This window comes from Neomonachus schauinslandi, chromosome 12, assembly GCF_002201575.2.
Source record: "Neomonachus schauinslandi chromosome 12, ASM220157v2, whole genome shotgun sequence".
In the NCBI taxonomy this organism is placed as follows: domain Eukaryota; kingdom Metazoa; phylum Chordata; class Mammalia; order Carnivora; family Phocidae; genus Neomonachus; species Neomonachus schauinslandi.
In genome coordinates, this window is record NC_058414.1 from 45,727,170 (window position 1) to 45,748,084 (window position 20,915).

Sequence of the window (20,915 nt, forward strand, 5' to 3'; positions counted from 1 at the left end):
CCTGGACAGTTTTAAATTTCTATAAATATTCTTGTGCCAGTTTCTTGGACATAGTTAAGTTACCTAGAAATAGTTTGATCTCTTAATGCCTTGGTTTTAAGATTTTTTATTTATTTATTTTTTTTGAGAGAGAGGAGGGTAAAGAGGGCGAGAGGCAGGGAGCGAATGAAGAGAGAGAAAGTGAGTGAGGGAGAGGGAGAGAGAATCTTAAGCAGGCTCCATGCCCAGTGCAGAACCCAATGCAGGGCTCAATCTCATAACCCTGAGATCACGACCTGAGCCAAAATCAAGAGTTGGACACTTAACTGAGTGAGCCACCCAGGCACCCCAAGTTTTTGTTTTTAAGTAGGACCAGAGCATTAACCTATGACTACCTGTTCTCCAATACTGAGGGTAACTTTTGGTAACCTATCCAGTGCTTCATGAATTATGATGCCTTTTGGTTGGGCTGGTGGGAACAGACACTATTCTCAGCTATATGGAAATTCCTAGTATTGTTTCCCCCAATCCTTTGGGTAATACTTGCCCCAGCCTTGGCTAATTTTTTTCACATCAATAATATGCTGAATAATCAAGGAGACCTTCTATAAACCTCTGGGATTCTCTCCTTGTACACCTCTGTCCTCTCTGGAACTCTCTTCTATGAACTTTTGCTGCCTTTGCTGGACTCTTAGCATCATCACCTCCAGAAGTCCATCAAACTCTGCCTAGATTCCCTCCACTTGCCGGTAAACTCTCTCAAAACATTAAATTGAAATTATTGTAGGGTTCAACTCATTTGCTTCCTTTCTTTCAGGGATCACTTTCCTTCACTGCCTGATGTCCAATATCTTGAAAACAATTTTTTGAATATAGTTTGTCTGTATTATAGCTGTATCAGATAGGAAGCTGAATCTAGTTGCTGTTACTGTGTCTTGACCAGAAGTATATATCTCCACATCTGGACAGTTTAAAGATTCCATGGACAACTGATTGTGTAGTTATGGTTGAGAGCTACTATTTTAGATGTCTATTACTGGATTTGCATTAGGGTGGGATAATTTATATAGTTAGTGAAAATAGCCTGGGTTTTTATGAGATGAAATAAAAGAAGATATATAGTTATTCCTGACATATACTTGACACTTAATAGCTACTATTTACTTTCCATCATTTTTAGGGTACCTTTGAATAAAAAGAGACAGTGTACTATAATAGAAAAGGCCATAAATAGGACTTGAATAACCTGGATTTTGGTTATTGGTTTCCCACCTGTTAGTATTGGCAAACCACTTAAACTCCAGAAGTCTTTTACTTATAAACTTGCCGAAGGTAGAAACTTTTTCTTTGATTCCTTAGAGTATGGTTGGCAAGATTAAGATACTAAAGATGAACATCCTTTGATAAAATGAAAAATGTCTTACTTATATGTGATAGCATATGCAATCCTTTGCCTAGTACATACTTTATTAAGTTCTACTTTACTATGTGTTCCACTTTTCCCAAATGAACCATTTATGCGTACAGAGTCCTTGAAGCCTGCCCTTAAAAACAAATATTTGGGTGGATTTTAAAACTTTGCATAGTTCAGGGGCTCCTGGGTGGCTCAGTCAGTTAAGCGCTGGCTCTTGATTTTGGCTCAGGTCATAATCTCAGGATCCTGGGTTCTGGCCCGGCCTTGGGCTCTGCTCTTAGTGGGGGGGTGGGGGGCTGGGGGGCTGCCCGAGATATTCTCTCTCTCTCTTTCTCTCACTCTCGCTCTCTCTCCCTCTACCCCTCCCCCCATGCACGTACTCTCTCTGTCTCTCTCTAAAATAGATGAATCTTAAAAAGAAACTTTACATTGTTCAGAAAATTTTTCAAACATATTTTTTAAAAGTTAATAGAGAAGCTGATTTTTAAAAAATAGAACAAAGTGTGGGGGAAGAAACATGAAAGAAAAGTTTGTCTTTTGATAATGTCCTTATGGTAATGCATAAAAATAGGTTGGCATTACACACTATTAATATAAAAATTTCAGAAATAGGTTACCTTATCATATATATAATAGGTCCTATATGTTGGGGTATTTAAGTTCATTGTGCCGATGATACCCAATAACATCTAGATCTATCAGAAGTCATCTGATCGAGACAGTTATGCTCCAAGAGACTTAATTCTGGTTCTGTTAGTATAATCGTACAACTACAAAAGCACATGCTTATTTGAGGGATAGTCCCACTTGTATGAGGAATACTTCACGGTGAACTATAGCCAGACTAAATTGCTGTGTAAATAGCGGAAGCAAAGCTGCAGGTACAGCACTCCTTTAGACCGTCGATCAGAAATGTTAAATGTCATAGTGCATAATTTATCAATGCTAATAGCCCTCAGTGCAGATCTGAGGGAGTTAACCTATACAGCCCAACTATTTATCACATCGCAATATATAAAATGTACTTTTAATTAATAAACGGACAATCTATTGTCTTCATGGATGCAGCTGATCAATCCTTTTTTATTTTCTGTCTACAGTTTGGGTCCTTTTAATGGGTTTTAATGGGTTTTTCTGTACACTTGCACAGCTGAGTTTATGCACTTACTTCCTGGAACAGTTTCTATACTTTGTGGCATAATCTCACAGCCTCTTTGGTATTTTTCCACAGCAATATCAGTATGAAAATAATCATGCTTCTTGGTATTTTAAAATGACATTCATTACGCTTGAGCTGACCTCACGGGCACTAACCTACCTGAAAGTCATAAAATAAGTATAATGCAGTTCCCATCAATATGCCAAGTCTATAAAGGCCTGAGTTGATAGTTTACATGTACAAAGATTTTTAAAAGTACAGTGGCTCACTATACTCATTAAAAGTGAAGCAAGCAAATAGAACAGAAAAAACCATTTTAGATAAATGTTACCAAAGCATCTGAGATATTACTTAACGTATTAAGGCAACTACTGAATTCAATTGTCTATTTACATTTGGCATCAAATCAAATTTAGTAAATTTGATGATACTGCCCAATTGCCTTTTCCATATTTACAAATAGGATATGTGTTTTCTAGGAGTTTGATTTAGAAACAGGAACAATTACTTCATAAAACAATTTTGAAGTCATTGATGCTTTCAGCACGTTACACTGGAACACTCACAAATATTTTTTTTTGAAAAATAATGTGTTAAAATAAACAAGAGAACACCTACTATGAGGTTTTTTTTTAACATCCCAAATATTCTCTGAAACATGTTTTGACTCAAGGTTTGTACACATATGGAAAAAATATTTTGAACATTTCCTCTTAGGTATACCATAAGTTTTAGTAAAAGACTGAAAACTGAAATAGCAAGACTCATTCACTCATAATCACATTATTATAATCCCTTGGTTTTATAAGGATGTTATTCCTTCTCATGCTGCCCTATCATGTCCTTATGCCTTAATACTTCGATTTTCAAATCCAAATACCAAGGAAGACAGAACATCTTACAATGAGCTCCATTTTCCAGATTAATGCACCTGAGCAACATTTTTCCTTATTTAATATCCCTTACTCATTTCCTCTCCTGTTGTAGGGATAGCACAGCTGTTTATCTGGCAATTATCTTTGAATCTATTAGTGAAAATGTCTAAATTAATCATAAAAAGACAAGTGCATCCCACAGTGCCTGTGCTATGAATAAAGGACCATGTTGTATTCTTTCTGTCATTTTCGCTGGTTCCATATGGCAGCATTGGTTTCTTGACACCGCAAATGGTAAATTTATTTCCTATAGAGAAGACCTATATAGATCTATTACGGTGTACTATTTACTTCTAGAAATCCTATCATTTACCCCAACAGCTCAGTTCATCCATGTTGGTGCTTTTAAACAGTCCACAAGAATTTGCATATCTGGGACTTATGGGTAATGAGCATAATCGACTTTGGTAATGTATCCAAAAGATTAACAGATTCAGTATTTGACTAATATAATATTTGAATATACTAAAATTTGAATATATATAATAATTGAATTTGATAAGAAAAGAGGTTTCATTAAATGTAATAAACATTTTTTTCTGTTACCTCTTTAATCTCTGTGCTGTGGGCAATCTAAAGATGAGGGAAGAAGATCAAGCATATAAACTGACAATTAGAGAATAAAATAAAAAGTGGAATGTGAATACTGGGCATATGCCAGGTTGTGTCATTCATATAGTCATTCAACTGAGGGACATTAGAATTTACAAGATGAAACCTACCCAGCGTAACTCGTAAAATATGGGTAAAATACAGCCCTAAAAAGAGTTTACCCTCAGAGAGTTCAGGGTCTACTAGCGAGGACAGAAACACAAAGGTTTAAATTGTAATACAAGTGTAAGTGATAGTGCTGTGATGAGAGGAAAGTGCTATAGGAGCACAAAGTGAGGAACCCTTGTCAGTGCCAAGCCAAGCTTCATAGACAGGTGACATTAAGTCTCACAGCACAATTGATAAGGTTATATGTGGATTGATTAAAGGGGGAGGAAATCCTTATTGAATAATTATCCCCCAGGAAGAGGAATTGCCCTCCCAGAAATCAGGGAAAGGGAAGCAAATAAGCTTTTCAGATGTGTTCAGTCACATGTTAGTAAGAAAAATAAGTATGAGTGGCCTTCAGGGTTGAAAACTCTCCTCTAGGTCTAACCTTACCTGACATGAGCTGAGAAGCTCATCATCTGTTGTGTGGGTTCAGGATCTCTAACATTATAAGGAAAATGGAAGTGCAACCATTCTTACTTGGTACACAGAGGCTGGATTTACTATCTTTGCTCCTCATATTTCATTTATAATTGCTTTATTTCTAGGCACATATGATAGATAAACGTAGTTGTGCCCATACTGTTGGTGGTTAAAAGCAGTTTAGAGTAACACACGAATGGCAAAATGGCTTTGCTCGTGCACCAAGGGATAGTGCCTACATGGGGCCCGATATTAAGAAGTGTTCTGAGGACGTGTGCCATAGCCAATTAGCCCAGAGTGGAAGAAAACAGTAGGAGTACAAGGGTCCCATATTTACCGGCTGAGTTATGAGTGAAGACTTAGGTCAGCAGACTTGGATTCCAATCTGGACTCTGTCATTTACTAGTTTTATCTCTTTACACAGTTGCTTAACCTCACTAAACCACTGTTTCCTTTCCTGTAAATTGGGACTTATAATAGTATCTACTACAGACACACTTACAGTAATAATTACATGTGATAATACAAGTAAAGTGTTTACCACAGTGCTTAGCACATAAAGCCACTCCGTAAGGATTAACTTGTTATGTGGTTAAGTGAGATACTATTTATAAAGTGTTAGCATATTGTAGACCAAAATGAATAATAGCCTTAATATTAACTGCAGAAATTTTAAGAAACTAAATAAATAAATTTTAAGAAACAAGTCTTCTCCCACAGAAACACTTTGAGGTAAAAGTGTACTAGCCTCAGTAATTAACTCACTCCTTCATTAACTCATTTATGCTACAAATGTTTATTGAACAACTACTGTTTAATTTTATTTTTTACTGAGGTGAAATTGACGTACAACATATTAGTTTTAGGAGTACAACATAATGATTCAATATTTGTGTATATTGGGAAATGAGCACCACAAGTCTACTTAACATCTGTCACCATAAATAGTTTTAGAATTTTTTTCTTGTGATGAGAACTTTTAAGATCTATTTTCTTAGCAACTTTAAAATATTGACTATCGTATTAACTATAGTCATCATGCTGTATATTACATTCCCGTGACTTACATATTTTATAGCTAAAAATCCATACCTTTTGACACCCTTCACCCACTTGGTGCACCCTCATCCACCATGTTTGGCAAGCACCAATCTGTTCTCTTCAGCTATGAGTTTTGGGGTTCTGTTGTTTTTGTCTTGTTCTGTTTAGATTGCACATATAAGTGCAATCATATGGTATTTGTCTTTCTCTCCCTAACTTATTTCACTTAGCATAATGCCCACAGAGTCCATCCATGTTGTCACAAAAGGCAAGATTTCATTCATTTTAGGCCTGAGTGACTATTACCTAAAAGACAAGAAATAGCAAATGTTGGCAAAGATATGGAGAAAAGGGGACACTTGTGCACTGTTGGTGAGAACGTAAACTGGTACAGACATTATGGAAAACAGTATGGAGATGCCTCAGAAAATTAAAACTAGAACTACCATATGATCTAGCAATTCTGCCTCTGGGTATTTGAAGAAAACAGAAACACTAATTCAAAAACATATGTGCCCTCCAATGTTCATTGCAGCATTATTTCCAATAACCAAGACATGGAAACAACCAAAGTGTCCACTGAAAGATAAATGGATAAAGAAAATGTGAGATAGATACACACACACACACACACACAATATGATTAAGCCCTGAAAACTAACAAAGCCTTGCCATTTGCGACAACAGGGAGGGAACACCTATTATATTTTCATTCTAAATACTATGGGTGAAATAGTGTGATGACATTTTTGCCTTTGTGGTGTTTCTTTTCTTATCAACACAATAGTTCCACATTTAAAACCAACCTACCTACATCAATGCTACTCCAGTGCAGAAAAGAGTAAGTAGCTGTTGTATGTATTACCCTCATACTGTCTCTGCTATTATGGGCCTATCAACCCTGATTTATCAAAGATATTTTCAAAACAGAAAGAAGTGTCTTAAACCTTCTGAAATTCACCCCCACAGCATCCAACTAGTTGGTTTTTTTGCCAGGAGGAAAAATAAAACTTCTAATTGCTCCAGTCCTCCAGGGGGAGGAACCACACTGAACTGTTTCTGAAATGTAAGCAGCAATCACAAACATTTGTTGAATGAGGTATTGAGAAGGTTCATCAGTAGAATCCAAACTTGTTCCTCCACATGCACAAGCCCCTGGTATATATTTCTGAAGGCTGCTAGAATTATGATTTTCAGATGGCTTCAGTGCTTATCAATCCATCTGCAGAGGGAGATTAGGACTTTATTTTTTTTTTCCACCTGATTTGGATAAACCCTAGATGCATGGTTTTCTAAGAAATGGGCTCGATGAGAGAGAACTGTATTTTAAATTGAACTTTATATTGAATTCCTGATGGCAGCATATATCCCAGTCTTGAAAATAATGGAGGGTTAGATTCTTTTAAAGATTTGCTGTTGATAGATATTCTTAAAATATTCACTTAATAGAAAATACTCTAGTTTTAAACTTTATGATTTTACTCCTAGCAAAATAGCTGTTTTGATTTTCTCTAATTTGAAAAGGACCATTTCAGAAATAATCTCTAAGATGCTGTTTCCCCAAAACTGATTATAACAAAGTATTGATGTTGACTTTGTAAACTCTATTTATTAAGGAGTACTATATGAATTCTATCCAGAGAAAAATAATAGATTTCAAAATTTATTATGTACTGTTTGTAAAAGAATAAATTCAATTATTACAGAAGAAAATCAGGTACAAAGAAGAAAAGATTCATTTGAGTGTGTTTCTAATAAAATTATAAATGCTTACATTATTAACTTCAAAGTGTAGATTAAGGCTACTAGATGGCCCTGACTTGTAAATCAATATCAATTAAAAATAATCATGATCAGACAACTAAACCGAAGTCTGTATTGCTGAAAAAAGGGTTTGCCCTAGTGACAGATCATTGCGACAACCTCTCACGCCATTGGGTGATGTTTACCATATGTCCCATGATTGATAGTCAGATTTAATGAGTTCTTACAAGCAATTAAATAATCAAGAGTTCCTGCTGTTACATGGCATAGCTTGATAGAACAGTGACAAATGAGAGAATATCTACAACCTAATCAAAGGGACATATTTCCTTGGGAACAAAATAATATTATCCACCAGTGCAATCAAAGGACAAAAGAACATAGAAAGGACACAAACAGAATGAGATAAATTATGTCCTCTTTTCATTATTCTGACTGCACAGTTTCCATTTATTGAGCCCTATTAAATCAGTAAAATTAGGCTTGTTAAATATCTTTGACTTATTATAGATTGGTGGTTGGTACATATATATTTAAGGATATATACATATTATATATATATCTCCTTAACCCTTCAAAAGAAGCTATGGGTAAAAGTTACTAGCAGTAAAATGTATTACTCTTGAATCCTCTTAAGAAAAATACATCAAGAATAAAGACTAACAGGCAAGCAAAGAAGTGCAAGGCTGCCTTAGGAGGTTTTCCTCAGGTCTTCAATGTTAAGTGTTATTCTACTGGTCCCCCCTTGGTGTTCAACCCAAGTAAATGTAACACAGTTTTGTTTTTGCCACTTCAGCTATAGGTATAAAGTTACAATAAAATGATCTATTGCCTTTGAGGATTCTCCTCCTTCATATTATTTCTACACAGTGATTTCCCATAAATTTCAAATAAAATGTCTCCCATGTATATAGTACTTCATGATATGATTGTTTTTATTTCCCTTATTGTTAGGAAAGTACAAAGGTTCCTGTTCTATTAAATTTTGGTGAACTAAAAATTTTTAAGTCCGTTCACGACATACCAAGCGATCTATTTTTCTACTCCTGCTTACTCTCCTAAAATTTAAGTAAATAAAATAATAAAAATAATAGACAATTGTTATAAACTCTGTGCTGGTATAGTATATTTGCTTATTTTATCTAAAAAATCCATCACAAGTATTACTATCCATTTTTGGCACATTGAGATGCAGGTTTTAATAGCTGTCAAGTCAAGCCTTAAACAGGTAAGGGGCCAAAAAAAAAAAAAAAAAGGTAAGGGGCAGACAGAATTTGAATCCTTGTGCTTTCAAAGGAACTCTATCGTAAAGACAAATGTTCCGGAATCAGATATGCCTGAGAATGACTCTGGCTTTGTCACTTACTAGCTGTTTGATTTCAGACAATTTATTTATGTTCTATAAACCTTAGTTTCTTCAGCCAAAAAAAAGGGGGGGGGTGATAATGTGAGATAACTCATATAGCATAAGTTACACTGATGAAATTACTTCATCAGTAAATACTATTATTTATTAATTCAAACATAGACTGGCCATTTGATATGGATCGGGATATATTCAAGGCAAGTCCAGCCCTTAAGAAAATCACAATTTAAATTCACTTAAGTACGTAGTATATTAGAATACAGATTGCCTGCCTATGGTGTTTGATAAGAAAAGGCACAGTGCAACCTGAGCAAACAAAATAAAACTACAAGAAGCATGATAAGTCTGGGTTGGGGTAGGACTGTTAAGGTAGGACCTCCTAGAAAAGCTGAATTTTAATCTATAAACATGAATCAGATGAAGACTGAACTTAATGCTGGCTCATGAACTAGAATATAAGTGTTGGTAAATTCAGGGAACATGACTCTGTTTGATGGCAGCTCAGGGCAACTCTAGGAGTAGTAAATGCTTAAGCTGAAGAAGTTAAGCAAATCATGTAAAGATATGTCAAGATATTTGTCCTTCATCCTGAAAACCATAAAGAACAACTGAGGTAAGTTAAGCAATACAATAAGAAGGAACCCTAAAAGGGAGCTATCCAATTAAAATCCGGAGGCAGCAATCCCAGCTAGAGGCGATGATAACAGTAGTAAGAATGGAGAGGGCTAGACAAATTCATGACATTAAAAAAAAAAAAAATCATTCCTACTACATGAAGATTGGATGGGGAAAGTGAAGGCTGATGGTATGTTAAGAATTATAGGAGAAACAAATTCTGGGAATGGAGATAATTTGTTCAACCTTGACAATACTAAAATTCGTATCAAACATCCAGATACGGATAGAGAGCATGCTGCCGGTTATATGGATCTGCAGCTCATTAGAGAAATTGGGGCAGGAGGGGCATTTCGAGGCCTTGAACATACAGATGTCCGTTAAAGGTATGAGTAGACTGGATTATCAAGGGAAACTAGAAGTGAGAAGATGGCCAATGATAGAACGCCAGACAATATTTAAGTTTACGTAAAGGAAAAGGTATCCACATAAAAGGTATCCACATAAAAGATCAATAAGGAGTTACCAACAGATAAGAGCAGAGTCGGGAGAGATTGATTTCCTAGAAGTCAGAGCAATAATGAATTGGAAAAACAGAAAACGCTCAACACTTGTCTTAAAATGCCAGAAGGGACAAGGAAGATAATGTTCTACAATGTGTATTATACCTTTGGTTATGACCACTTTAGATTCTCTTGCTGTCTCCTGTTTCTTGAGCATTTGGCCATTGTACCTGTCCTGGCCCCTGGGAGTAACCTGTTTCTCTCCGACCTCTGATGACCCCTTTGTGGGCATAAACCTAGGGGTTTCACTCTTGATACTGAGGCATGGAACGCCAAAACCTCTGGCGCTCACCTGTGCACAATTAGGAAGTACAAGGGAATTTAATGCCCTGTGGGGCTCACCTTTGACCAGTGGGAGATGATATTACTTTCTTCTTTTTTAATGAACTGCCCTAAAAAGCAGTCATTTAAAAACCTCTCGTGAGGCAGTCTCAGGAGAATGAGCAATTTGTACTTGATATCCAAGTGCTGGACAGGGTAAAACACATCGTCTTCTCAGCCCTCCCTCCTCTGCCACACTGTCTGCCTCCCATATTCCTGCTTCTGGGGCCGCATTTTGTGATACACAGTAGTACTTCATCCTTCACTTCAGGCTCTGCTTGCTAGGGAAACCATGCTAAGACAAATAGATATTACTTTTGGAATCAGAAACATTCATTGTAAGTGCAGGAATTCCGTGTGATTTAATACCGTGACATGAAAATAATTTATTTTTTTCTTGTTATTAATCTAGCATCTGGGATCCTGTAGCTACAAAAAGTGATGCGCTGTGAATTGTGTAAGACTGTTGAATCACAGACCTGTACCTCTGAAACAAATAATAAATTATATGTTAAAAAAAAAAAAAGGAAGGGAAACATGAAGAGGGGGAAATCGGAGGGGGAGACAACCATGAGAGACTATGGACTCGGAGGAACAAACTGAGGGTTCTAGAGGGGTGGGGGGATGGGTTAGCCTGGCGATGGGTATTAAAGAGGGCACGTATTGAATGGAGCACTGAGTGTTATACGCAAACAATGAATCATGCAACCCTACATCAAAAACTAATGATGTAATGTATGGTGATTAACATAACATAATAAAATAAAAAAAAGAAATTGATGAATAGATGGCCATGAAACAGACAACAGAAACTGCATTTAGAAAAAGTAAAAAATACTAGAGTAAATCAAAAAGCAAGAAAAAATATTTAGCCAAAAGAAAATTCAGGTCACATTTCAAGGGAATTCAAAGTAAATATTCAGTAGTTTTAATATGATAAAAGAGACATGTGAAAATGAATTAGGGGATTGGGGAATGTTAAGCCTAAATTTTCCTCAAGAATTGAAGTTAGCTTAACCTGAGTGACTTCATTGTCTAGCTTTATACATGCTTCTCAAAGTGTGGTAGTGAAATGAGCAGCATCCTGCATTACCTGGGAATCTGACAGAAAAGCAAATTCCTAGATCCCACCCCAGACGTACTGGATAACAAATTCTGAGGGTATAGCCCAGAAATCTGTATTTTAGCAAGCCCTCCCAGGATTCTGATGCATGCTGAAGATTGAGTTGCTACAAATAAGCATGGTCTGTTTCATTTGGGATAAAGAGTAATTTGGAAAATGGAAATAAAGTTTCCTGCCTCTGAATTTCCAGAGCCTTTATATATATTTTTTCTTGACATCTTTAAAACAAGGACAACTTGCTGGAAAAATTGATAAAACAGTTGTATGTTTGACTAGCCACTGTGAACTCTAACCTCTCAGTTTCCAAAAGGAACCGGAGCGATGAAGGCTTCCCTTGCAATGGTCACCTGGCAGTGTATACAATAATGATTAAAAATCACAGAAAGCTTTTCTAGAAAGTGGCAATGTAGTCTCTGTCAGGAAAAATATGCCCATGTAATATTGGAAAATTGTGCCCCTGATAAAGAGTGAGGGGTAGTTGCAATTTACTCTTTTAAAATGCCTTAGACAAGGTTCTACACTAAAGGCTATTGATCCAATTGAGTCAATAAAGGATCGAGGGGGATGTTTGGTTATAGGTAGGAAACAAACATTAAAACCATCAGCTCTCCATTAGGTACATCTGGGTTTTCTAGTTTGCTGGTCATCTATATTGAAGTATCCATTCTGATCTGCTTATTCCAGTTTTAATTGATGGATCCCCAAGGAATTAAAATAGGTATCAATATTCTCTAAAGCAAAGGTTTTTAAACCTTTTAAGCAGGGGCGAACAAACTTGCATCTACCTGAATTTTTCTCAAAATGAAAATTGACCTAGAAATGTTCTATGTAAAAACTAAGTTAAGTGTAGAATTGCTCTGGTCTGCCTTTAATGACCAACAAGGTCTCCTCTCAGTAGTGATTTTTTAAGATTAGCATGATGAGAAAACATGCCATGAACATACTGAGTTCAATTCTGGACAGCCTGCGAGCTAGCATTTAAGCAGACTTTTTTTTCTTTGCATTTTTTAAAATCTGCATCACACCCTCTTTTGAGACTCAGTGTGTTCCCTGACAGGCGTTTCTACTTCATGGCTCTGACCCCCAAGCTCCTGTTGAAAACTGAAACTGGCGCAATCAGGCAGAACAGCTGTTCCCTGGGCACCTGATGTGCAGTGTGGTCGGAGAGGCCCATTGCAGAGGACCTTTCCTGGTTGTACGCTCAAAGTGGGGGCAGATCCAGTAGGGTTTCTTCTCACCTGATTTCTCTCAGGATAGTCACTCTGTGTCCTTGGACCCCCTCAAGGTGCAGAGAGGGCCAGAACTCCCAAATTAGACAGATTTTCTCCTATTTCATAATGGTCAAGTAGGTAGATTTTGAAGAGCCGTTGACAAGGGGGAGAAACAGCCTAGCCAGAACGGTGTGAACAACCGATGAGTGTCACTGGGCAGCAGGGTTCCTCCCTTTCCTCCCTGGTCACTCCACATCCACCCCACTGTCTTTCAGGTCCTGGACTAGATAAGCAGGTGCAGCTGAAGCCACCTTACAGAGAGTTACACCCTCATGACCCTCACAAGTAGCCGTTCTTTGAATAGTTTTATAAACATATTAAAACTTGGATATTACCAATATGCAAACATCATAGAGATCATCCTTGCATAATTCAAATAATCGGTTATGACGTAAAGCAAACACTCCCAACATTTTCTGGTCTGTGTTGGATAAATGGCCATTAATGCTGTGCTGTGTGGTGAATCACAAAATGTAGTGCTATGAACCCGGTTTTCATATTATATGTGACACTTTTTCATGTAACTTACTGAAATATTCAACCATATTAGACCTCTTAGACTACTAGAATTAATAGAGAGTATAAGTTTGCTTTAATGAATTAACTGCTTGCTTAAGTTACTCTGAAGCTGTCTTAACTTACCAGGGCATGAAAATACTGTCAAGATACAAGGTATGTGATGATTTTACAGGTAAAAAATATGTCTGTATACAAATCTAGGAGTTGTAGATGATGCAACTACAAAATAACTGAATATAGAGTATATGAAAGAGTAGGGAGAGGAGCAGAATAAATCGTATATTCTTCTAAGGACACTTCCCATGTCGATTTAGAGAAAAGTAGGTCATGTATAAGAGGCAGTACAGAGAGATCAACAACTGGCACTAAAATATTATTGTCCGTATATAAGATAAATGAAAGGTAAAAATACTAAAGTTCAGTAGCATTAAAATCTTTGAATCTCTCAGAATCAATAAGTTCACAAAAATTACACACCTCATTAAATTCTACACAGATTGCAAAGCTAGCTATAATGTAGAAACAGGCAGACAGTCTGTCTCAATATTATTACAGGAAGGGCTGGTTAAATTAATAGCTTCTCATTGATTAAAAAATCTTGCATTTTACATGTTCTTAAGTTGGTTCCCACCATTACCTTTCAATAACAGAATGAGTCTTTGGAGAAATGTGGTTACATTGAGCTACTGAAATACAAAGGTAGGCAAAAGATGTTTACAATATCCTATCATTGTTTCCTGTTATAAAATGCTATCTACCTGAAAATAAAAGATGTTTGCTTCCATATACTCTTAGTGATTTTTTCATGCTTAAAATCTCCTGCTAAAAATGTAATTAGTCTGTGATGATAACTAAGCCTAAAATATTACTCCATCGTAATATTCCTAAGTAAGACATCATTTTGTCAGGTGATACACTATCTGACATTGCATGTGCTAAAGCCACTGGGACCTTGTCCATTTGTAATCATTGTACATTAGGAAATGCTTTCCTACCAGACTACAAGTCCACTGCATTTTTCATATATTCATTCAGCTCATTTCCATTTTTGCTCAAAAGAAAACTTAACGAAACATGGTAGTTCTAGGACTTAGAAAGATTTTATTATGAATGTGAACTCTTCATCTTATGTATTGATTTCTATCCAGTAGAAGGCCAAACTTGTTTTTTTTTTAATATACATTATTCTTAATGCAATCTGCTTCTTCCCTTGAGGGTTTCAATACATAATTTACATTGGGTGCTGTCAAGGATATGGAAAACATATATTTATTATGGGCAGCTAAGTTTGTTTAAATTTGAAAGGTTTCTTCAATCAGAATTTAGCTGACGATACTGTCATTAGTACAGTTGGTCTGTCTCATTATTTCACCCCTTGCACAGATGTCTTCAGTTACATACGTTGCTATCTCAAAATCCATTTGTTGGCTCTGAAGCACCATCAGATTATATTTATTTGGTAGTCTTGTATAGTTTTTAAAGTACCTTTTAACGTGTATTATAAATTAATATATTATGTAAAGGATATAACTGTCCTATTCAGATACTATATAATTATATATTTTATGTGTGTATACATATATTTAAACTCTTTAAAAGATTAATTGAAAACAAATAGCCTCAAACTGAGAACCATTTCCAATTGCAGTCTATTTCTTAGTGAAATTTAGTTGCAAAACATACGTATAAGCATAAAGCTATGCAGTGCCACACTATATTATATTCCACTAGGATATGAAACATTTAAATGCAGTAAGGTGAGTAAATAGGAAGGATTTAGGTGTTTTGAGGTTAGGTTGCTTATTCTTACGTATAATTATGCTATATATTTTAGAAATGTATTTTAGAAACTATACTTTTAAACATTTTAGAAACTATAATTAGATTTTCAGAATATTCATGTGCACAATGTCTGCACATTTATCCATAATCAGGTGTGAAGACACTAAAATTTCACACTCCTTGATTTTGGAAAAAGAAAATCATTGCCAACTCCTCTTTTTTCCCCTCTAAAGAGAGAGAAATGCTTTATATGACCGAATGATCTATCTGTGACACTGATGCTTCATTGAGGTTGTTTATCATCTAATACAGTGTTACTGCATTTCATGTTTTGGACCGAATGACGTTTGCCCAAATTATATAACATTTGGAGATTACATAAGAAGGGTCATATTGCAACCCAATAACATTTGGGTTTATTAACAATTATCATTGCTAATTGGGGGTTGGAGCATATGTCAAATTCTTAACAACAACTAAAGGCCATGAGTTCATGGTGATCATGCTTTTTCAAATTATAAATAGCTCTGTGCATACTTGACATTGTTGTTATAGCTAAAAAAAAGAAAGAAAACCTAGCCAGCCCACACAATGAGGTGAGGATGATTATTTCATCATGAAATTTAAGACTATTTTGTTTGCTTACCTTGTTATATCTAAACCTAATCTTTGAGATGGTGATCCTAGTTGTAAAAGTTATTACATGATGACGTTTTTTGCACTTCAGTGGAAATTCAAAATCATTCCTGAAATCTCAAAATATTTGAAACATTAAAGAGATATATTTTTGCAGACTTAACATTTATAAACTTCACTTAATAAAGGGTACAATTAGTTGGACATTTTCGTTTGTTTGTTGTGTTAAATAATAGACTAGAAAGTAAACCCGAGGAAAAAAGGCACAATTAAGGAATTAATTTTTCACTTTCCCCTGAGGTCAGCAGTGTAATCATTGAAAACATCTACAAAAAATAAGAATCTAATGCCAAAAACATATTTATATATAGTTTTTTGTCCTCAAAATACTGAATATAGTATATGTAGAAAGCTTTACTAAATAGACTTAACTGACTAATTAGTAAAAACATCTGAGATAAGTTACCTAATTGTCACCATGTGGAGCAAATTTCTATTTCTTTGTAGTAAATCATTTTTTTGTGTGCACAACGTGGATGTATTGCTATACAATAAATCCATTAATTTGCAGTGAAAATTGACCAGTAAGGAAATAGTAAATGAGAACAATGCTTGTCAAAGATTCTGCTGTGCATGTGATTACTGAAGCATTGTAAATATTACTTGGGTATATTATTTGTGTTGGAATAATACAATTACTGGTATGGATTCAGTACTCACTATGCGTCAGACACTGACTAAGCACTTCTATTGCATCGGTGTTAACCCCAACAAAAGCATAATATTATGGTGCTCAGTCTACCTATGGGGACATTGAGACCCAAAGGTTATATAACTTTCCCCCATCACACAACTAGTCAGTATAAGAACTGTGATTTGAATGCTTTTACTCCAGATCTGTGCTCTTAACCACTGCCTTGTAAAGAGGAGACTCTACAAGAATGGTAGAGGTCTAGTAGAGACCATTTAATGTACTGCAAACCTTGTTTTGCTTCTTTCAGCTTACTGAGAAATAATTCCATAGCCTTTTACTATCCACTTACTCAGAAGGACTATGTACTAACATGCTAAAATAAGTTAATAGTAGGACTTATTAGTATGCTATATATTCATAAATGGGTATTAGTGCTTTACTGGAGCTGAGAAGTCCATTTCTTTCTGAGTGAGGTTGTCACAAAACTAGGATTTCCAGATTTAGTGAACAAAAAATGTTCCTGTAGTTCAGTCCAGCAACCTTAAATAAGATTACAGTGTCCCTTTGTGTGTATAGATGGAATCCCTGCAATTTTCAGGAAAAATGCATTGTTATTTTTGTACTGTGTCATGTTCTGAATTGGTTTCCATTTCCAATTGTTCCCTTTCGTGCTCTTTTAAAAAAGTTTGTGGTATTGTAAACAATGAACTTCATGTATTTAAACTGTGCAATTTGATATGTTTTGACATATGTATATGCCCATGTAAACATCAATACAATCCAGTCAGGGAACACCACTCACAAAAGAAGTTTTCTCATTCCCATTAGTAATGTATCCCTTTTGTCCGCCCTGCCACATCTCTGGTCCACAGGGTGTGAATGACGTGCTTTCTGTCCCTCTTAATTAGTTTATATTTTCTAAAATTATATATTAGCGGGACCAAAGAGTATGTATCCTTTTTGGCTGGTTCCTTTCATGACTTTTATTTCATTTTTATTGATTTTTTTTTCAAACTTTTTCCTCACGACAGGTTATATTTTCCTTTCTTTAAAAAAATTGGTAACAGACATTTTGAATTTTATCTTGTTGGGTTCTTATATTCTGTATAATATTGTATTCTTCTAAGTACCTTGAGCTTTTTTGTGTGATGGGGTTGTTACTCAGATATATTTTATCTGTTTTTTGTTTGTTTTGGAGGGACGAGAACTGCATTTAGCCTAATGTTAATTTTCCTTTACTGCTGAGACAAGATCTTGCTGAGTACTAACCTGCCCCTGCCCAGTTGAAAAAAATTGTGGCTTGTTTGGCTGGTGAGAAGGAAATACTATTCCTTGTCCTATGTGAGCAACAGGTATTGCCTTCTGTAATTCTTTTTAGTTGGTCTGTCTTCTAACCTAGAGTAGTTGCCTGTGAAGCATACACTAATCAGTTTTCAGCTAAATACTTGAGAGGACCCTCTACAGATCTCCTGAGATTTAACTCTGTGCAACTCTCGTCTTTGGTATTCTGTTTTATAAACTCAGTAACACTGGTCCATCCAACTCTGAGCTTTGTCTCTACAACTCAGGAAGACTTGAGCTCCTTCCTGGTTGTCCCTGTTGGTTCTATGACCTGAAAAACAATAATCGGAGGAGGGATCACCACATTTGTTGACATCCTGCAGGAATCTGTGTTTTTGATTGTGTTAAGTCTAATGACTTTGAGAACCACTGTTTCATATATTTAGTTCAGTTTTTAGTTTTGGGGATTTTTTTGTTTTGATTTTTTTCTTCTGGTTAAAAACCTAAAAAGGCATTTTTGGAGAGAAAAAGGTGATTGGGTCCTGTCTGAGTATTGGAGTGGAGTGCCTGGGAAGAAACTATAGATAAGAATGCATGGCTAGGAACACTAAAGCAGGGAAGCCTTGTGTGGTGATTCCCTCACAGATGCAATAATAATATTGGGTGGGAGAGAGAAAAAAAAGAAATAAGATATTGAGGTACATTATTGGTGAGGCCAGGGTGAACATAAAGATGAGGAATCAATAAGCTTTTACTGTAAATATCCAATACTAAGGACTTCAAGCCTTGTAGGCCATCTGGTCTGTGACATCACAAATAATCAACTCTGCTGTTGCAGTGTGAAAGAAGCTACAGACAATACACAGTGAATGAGCAGGGCTGTGTTCTCGTACATATTTAATTATGTATTAAATTATTGAAATTTGAATTTCATATAATTTTTGTATCATGAAATAATATTTTGAAGTTTTTAAAGTACTTAAAATGTAAAAAAAAAAAATCTTAAGTTACAGGTTGTAGAAGTATAGGGAGAACTGTAGGGAGTGGAAACTTCCAGTTCAATCAAGATAGAGGAAACACACTTCCTACTTCTCCTTGAGTTGAGAGCAAAAAACCTAAGAAGACTCAGAAAGTTAGAAGGCTGAAGACAGGCTAGGGAACTTGGGACCCAAGGAGTGGCATGGTAGTTCTCTAGGTTTTCTTTTTGGCCATATATATTTTGAACTGGGTGTTTAAGAGGCTGGCAATTCAGAAACATTGACAAGGAAAAACAAAAAAGCCCCCAAGCCTAATCTTTCTATTCAAAGGACCAGGAGTGAGGCAGCTTAGCAAGATAAATAATTTTTTTAAAATACTGTCATAATCCGGCAACACCATGGAAAAAAACTGTAGCTCCCCAAGCCCATTTCTGCCCCAAAGATAAATGGAAAGCCTCGACTTCCATTCCTCAAACATAGTGAGGGATTCTGTCCATTGGTGTCAGAGAAGGTCAAGTGGAGAGGCAGGACTTTAATCCCCGCCTAGCAGTAATGAGACCCACACTCTTGCCAGTGAAGGCCATGTGGGAAGTAGTAATGAGATGCCTCCTTACATATAGGTATCAATGGAGGACAAGTGAGGAACCTGAATTTTCACTCTAATCTAGCAGTAAGGAGTTAGTGCTTTCTTTTTCCCACTGTTGTAGTGTCAGAAGCATGATGCTGAAACAGAAGATCCAGAATCACATAACAGAGTAACAAAAATGTCCCCATGATATAAAAAATAGGCCAAGTACCAGGAAAATGACAACGTGAATGAAAAAAGATAATACATACCAACACCAAGGTGACATTGGTTTTGGAGTTACCTAGGATTTTAAAACAGCCATCATAAAAATGTTTTAATGGGAAAGTAAACATTCTTGGGGGAAAAAAAAGTTTTAGCAAAAAAAAGTTTTAACAAAGAAATTGGAGATAGAAGAACTAAATAGAAAATTTTAGAACCGAAAAACATAAAAAACAAAAAATAAAAAAATGAAGTAAATAGCAGAATGAAGAGAACAGAGGAAAGAGTCAGTGAACTTGCAGAAAGAACAATAGAAATTACACAATTTCAACTGTTAAGATAAAATAGTGTGGGCTTCATTAACTTTTTCAGTTCCTTCTCTATAGATTAGTTACTTCATTGAATTTAATCTTTGAAAATCTTTGAAAATAAATATGAGTAGTAGCTCCCTGCAGGTAAATTTTCCTGTAGGTCTCATAAAAACACTCTCCTCCCATCCCCATACAGCTACTCACATGCACACATACAAACAAACATACACACTAAGCTCCATCCCATCCTAACAACCTCAGTCAAAGAAACAAAATGCCTCACTATTTTCAGGAAAAGAACTGAAGGTGATTAAGGAAAAATACATCTAGACCAAAGCCGAAGGTCATAGAGCAACAAATTATCTTCCTATGTCATGATATGTGTTTGGGGAGCAAGGTAGCTATCACTGAGGGAGCAAAATAGTAGTAAGAAATAAAAGAAGTAAGAAAAAAGATCATAAATATAAGAAGGTTTAGGAAAATTGCAAAATTGGCCCTTTGTGTTATTAGTATTCTGAATCTTAGAGTTTGGCTTCTTTCACTGGTTCCTGACTTACCTCCAACAGGGAAAAGATTAGTAACAATGAATACACCTTCTTTCCAAAACAAAACAAAACAACACATTGATAAGCCCTAAGGAAAAAAAAAATCATGCCAGAGATAATACTGAACTGGATTCATGACATCTGTTTTCTAGTCACACATTAGATAATAGTTATATCATTTAAATAAGTCACTTCTAAGGTTGACCTCTCTCCAGAAGAACTGAGACATTTCTTACAACCTAAGACTTCTATAAATTTTATACATCAGTTAGTGTGGTCTTTTAGGCATCAATTTTCCAGTTGGGAGATAACAATTTGGGTAGGAGATTCCCTGGTGACCTTGAAATCACATCCTTGCTGTGACTAGTCCATTTCCCAGTAAGGTTGAATACAAATTTAGGTGTTACCAGTAAACGGAATCAATAGCATCATGGGGTTAACAAGGAAATACAGAAGGCAAAAATTTAGTTCTGATTTCTCATAATGATGAAAATGGAAACATACCCAGTATTAGTTGAAGACTTGAAACTTATTTTTCAAAATAGAAGAAATCCTTAACATTAATATACAATAAGGAAAAACAATGACTATGAATTGGTAAGCATTTATTGTGAGGTATTATGCTGTCTGCTTTATGTGAATTATTTCAT